This window comes from Dendrobates tinctorius, unplaced genomic scaffold (assembly GCF_039654945.1).
Source record: "Dendrobates tinctorius isolate UK_male_01 unplaced genomic scaffold, ASM3965494v1 ptg000331l, whole genome shotgun sequence".
NCBI lineage: Eukaryota > Metazoa > Chordata > Amphibia > Anura > Dendrobatidae > Dendrobates > Dendrobates tinctorius.
Window position 1 is genome coordinate 813,851 of NW_027361997.1, and position 5,179 is coordinate 819,029.

Genomic DNA, 5,179 nt, shown 5'->3' on the forward strand with positions numbered 1-5,179 from the left:
ATGCTTTGGGGCTGTGTGGCCAATGCCGGCACCGGGAATCTTGTTAAAGTTGAGGGTCGCATGGATTCAACTCAGTATCAGCAGATTCTTGACAATAATGTGCAAGAATCAGTGACAAAGTTGAAGTTACGCAGGGGATGGATATTTCAGCAAGACAATGATCCAAAACACCGCTCCAAATCTACTCAGGCACTCATGCAGAGGAACAATTACAATGTTCTGGAATGGCCATCCCAGTCCCCAGACCTGAATATCATTGAACATCTGTGGATGATTTGAAGCGGGCTGTCCATGCTCGGCGACCATCAAACTTAACTGAACTGGAATTGTTTTGTAAACAGGAATGGTCACAAATACCTTCATCCAGGATCCAGGAACTCATTAATAGCTGCAGGAAGCAACTAGAGGCTGTTATTTTTGCAAAAGGAGGATCTACAAAATATTAATGTCACTTTTATGTTGAGGTGCCCATACTTTTGCACCGGACAAGTTTTGTTTAAATGCAGATTGAACATTTTCTGTTAGTACAATAAACCTCATTTGAATCCAGAAATATAACTGAGTCCATCAGTAATTAGATATATGAAACTGAAATAGCTGTTGCAAAAACCAAAATTGTTATAAAGAAAAAAGGTTAACATTGATAGGGGTGCCCAAACTTTTACATATGACTCTATTTGTATATATCTTGTATATATTTTTACCACTGTAATATATTGGGATTATTTTGGATTTTGTATGGATTTTATATGGTGTTGTAATCTCTTCTCTCTATGTTTGCATTCTCTGATGGATTTCTTTTTATTTGCAGCGATAAAAGTGATAAAGGCTCGGACTGAGCCGAAACGTCGTGTTAATTATATCGCTTCTACTTCGTGCTATATATTCTTGTTTGGCTCCCACATGTTTTGTATATAATAAAATGAGCACTTATTTGCATAAATCCCTCTGAGTGTGCGGTGAATTAGACTATTATTGGTAATAGGACCTACTGGTCCGTTACACCTGCACCTCGCCATTGGACTTGAGTGCACGCTAACCTCCAGGTTCCCTTTATTTTTTTGAGCAGTGCATATGCACAGCAGTGTCACCTATATATAAAGAGTATACATCTGTAGCAGTATTGTCTATATAATGTACATAGACTGCTGTATATACAAGACTGTTGAGACCTGTGTGTCGTAACCAGTGACCCCCCCCCCGCTCCAATACCCATAATGAAACAGACAATCCTAGGTGGGTTGCACAGGTCGGTCACAGTTTATTAATTGCATAATCGGAGAAAGGCAATTACACTTCGTAACGGGCGGCTCGCGCCGATATCCTGTCCACGATTGACAGGCGAGTTGGCCCAACGAGCGGTTACGAACCTTTGCCCTCCTCCTCTTGTACCGCCACAGAGGGTCCTGTGTACACTGTGTTCCAAATTATTATGCAAATGATATTTTTCTATGATTTTCCTGAATAGTCAGTACAAATTACAAATGACAGTCAGTCTAATAAAAGTCATTACCAGTTAGAGTATACATCGAATTTTGTTGAAGAAACCTCCCAATGATAACAGTATAATCTCCAAAATGAATAAAAACTCAAATTGCACTGTTCCAAATTATTATGCAAATGATATTTTTCTATGATTTTCCTAAATAGTGGGTACAAATGACAGTCCGTCTAATAAAAGTCATTACCAGTTAGAGTATACATCGAATTTTGTTGAAGAAACCTCCCAGTGATAACAGTATAATCTCCAAAATGAATAAAAACTCAAATTGCACTGTTCCAAATTAGTATGCACAGTAGAATTTCTAAACATTTGATCTGTTTTAAAGAACTGAAAATGCTCATTTGTGGAATTTGCAGCATTAGGAGGTCACATTCACTGAACAAAAAAGCTATTTAACTCCAAAACATCCTAACAGGCCAAGTTACATGCTATCATAGGAACCCTTCTGTGACATCACCTTCACAATTCTTGCATCCATTGAACTTGTGAGTTTTTGGAGAGTTTCTGCTTGTATTTCTTTGCATGAAGTCAGAATAGCCTCCCAGAGCTGCTGTTTTGATGTGACCAGCCTCCCACCCTCATAGATCTTTTGCTTGATGATACTCCAAAGGTTCTCTATAGGATTGAGGTCAGGGGAAGATGGTGGCCACACCATGAGTTTATCTCCTTTTATGCCCATAGCAGTCAATGACTCAGAGGTATTCTTTGCAGCATGAGATGGTGCATTGTCATGCATGAAGAGGATTTTGCTCCTGAAGGCACATTTCTGCTTCTTATACCATGGAAGACAGCTGTCAGTCAGAAACTCGATATACTTTGCAGAGGTCATTTTCACACCTTCAGGAACCTTAAAGAGCCCTACCAGCTGTTTCCCCATGATTCCGGCCCAAAACATGACTCTTCCACCTCCTTGCTGATGTCGCAGCCTTGTTGGGAGATAGTGGCCATCCACCAACCATCCACTACTCCATCCATCTGGACCATCCAGGGTTGCTCAACACTCATCAGTAAACAGGACTGTATGAAAATTAGTCTTCATGTATGTCTGGGCCCACTGCTACCATTTCTGCTTGTGAACACTGTTTAGGGGTGGCTGAATAGTAGGTTTATGCACCACAGCAAGCCTTTGAAGGATCCTACACCTTGAGGTTCGAGGGACTCCAGAGGCACCAGCAGCTTTAAATATCTGTTTGCTGGTTTGTAATGGCTTTTTAGCAGCCGCTCTCTTAATCCGATGAACTTGCCTGGCAGAAACCTTCCTCATTCTGCCTTTATCAGCACAAACATGTCTGTGCTCAGAATCAACCACAAATCTCTTAACAGTACGATGATCACGTTTAAATTTTTGGGAAATATCTAATGTTTTTATCTCTTGACCAAGGCATTACACTATTTGATGCTTTTCAGCAGCAGAGAGATCCTTTTTCTTTCCTAAATTCCTTGAAACCTGTGCCCTGCTTAATAATGTGGAACATCATTCTTAAGTAGTTTTCCTTTAATTGGGCGCACCTGGTAAACTAATTATGACAGGCATTTGAGATTGATTTCAGTGATCCAAAGAGCCCTGATACACAATACCATCTATGAGTTTATTTGAAAAACAAAAAATTACAATTTTATGACACTTAAATCCAATTTGCATAATAATTTGGAACACAGTGTATAACCTACCTGGGACTCCGACCACCACCCATCAGCGATAGGGCCTGTTCAACCCCATCCTGTAAATCAGACAGAAAAGTATCGAGGCCAATGACCGTCAAGTGAACTCCGTCCGGTCTTAATAGTCTTGTGTTATCCCCTTGCAACTGGTGGTGACGGATAATGATACCGCCTTTTCCTGTCACAAATTTTCCCATCCTGGAGTTGTTTCCTCCTTGTGCACTCTATGGCTTTTTTATCTCTTGCGCCACGACAGACAGCCCGTGGTATCATCTCTGACCACACCAAAATCATATTTGTGAATAAACAGGTGACCGTTCTGTATCCGTTGTCATCCATTTATACTGATCAGCCACCTTTTGCTCGCCAAGATCATTGCCACCCGCATGTAACACCATTATCACCGGGCGCTTTGCCCTCCTTGAAATGTCAACCATCTCTTTGAACACCTGCTTCCACTGGAGGCCTCTGATACCCCTCCAGTTAACCTCTAGGCCCGGGAGGCCAAGTTTCCTTCCTCCCGGACGCAGTTTGGCCCTTTTTTCTGCCCAATAGACATAGGAATGTCCTACAACCCAAACTTCAACTCCTGTAAGAGATAACATATGTTAATTCATCAAATCAGGTCTTATGTATCTGGCGAAGCATGCGGATTTCCAACGACCCATTCTCTGCACCTCGGCCTCTGGCACTCCTGCCCTAGCTGCTTCTGTGGCTGCCCCGATTCGGAAAAAATGTGTCCTGTACTCTTTCGGATTTGCGCCGTTTTATTTCTAAGCATAGCTTGAAAATTGCTTGGAATTGGTACTTGGTCAGAGGGGAGCCGTTTGTATGAGTGAAGAAAAATCTACTTGCGTGTTTTATTACGGCGTATCTTTTGACGATCTTTAGCGGGCAAACTGGGCCATTTGATGTGTTAAACAGAACCCATGAGCCCCTACCAGTGGGATTGCACTTGGATTTCCTCACCCGAATGCGCAGAGCGTCGCTGCATATGACTATGTCCTCATTAATTAGGCCACCTTCCGACGCGTTTTTTGACTGTGGTAGTAATTCACGAATGCGCAATGTTCCGAAAAAGGCGATCACAAAAGCTGCAGATATGAGGACCGCCTCGTATTGCGATGAGCAATTGTTATTTTATCTCCTGGAGACGCTGGAAAATCTTTTTCTATGTTGTGTATGCAAACCCTTTGCCTTAGCATCGTGGAGGAGTGGAGCATTAGGTTTTTATTTTAGAACCTTGCAATTTGTCCAGGCCTTTTTTAATTGTTTTTATTCTTATCAATGTCACTCTTTGTGTGGAATTTTTTGTGTTAATAAAATTTATTCATTTGTTTATATATTTTTGTGTTATATTGTGGTTATGACCATGGGGTTGATCGCGTCCATTATACACACTTTTCTCTTGTTGGTTGTATATCTAATTATGTGTGTGGTCAGCAGTCCCCCTTAGTTATTGGTAGTGCCCTCAGGTTTTTTGTTTTTGTTTTTTCTAAAGTGATTGGCCACTATGTCTCACAGGGATAGTGGACACTGAATACCCCCGTGGTTGCGCGTTGGGATGCTGGATTCTGATAGCCTGCCAATTGGAAAATAACAATGCGTTAATAATATTGTCGTCTACTTCCGCCACAACGGTGGCTCTACACCAAATATTGTTTTGTAGGCATAGCAGTGCTAGGCGATGTAATAGAGCAAGTATGGGCAAGGATGAAGATCAGTGGCGGATTATAATGAGGTCAATTTGGGCAGTTGCCCAGTGGGGTTAAGGGGCCCACAGCCCAGGCCAGTAAATTGCCCCATTATAATCCGCCACCGCGCAGGGCCGGATTATAGGCAGGGCAGGCGGGGCTTCAGCCCCGGGGCCCCCACCACAAGAGCTTCTAAGGGGGCCCCCACCACATTCCTGCTGGCTGCTGCAATGGCACTCCATCTTCTCCCCACCTAAAAGTGAGTGACCGTGGGGGCGGCATTATGTGCTCTGCTACCAGCAGCATCTACAAGTAGCGT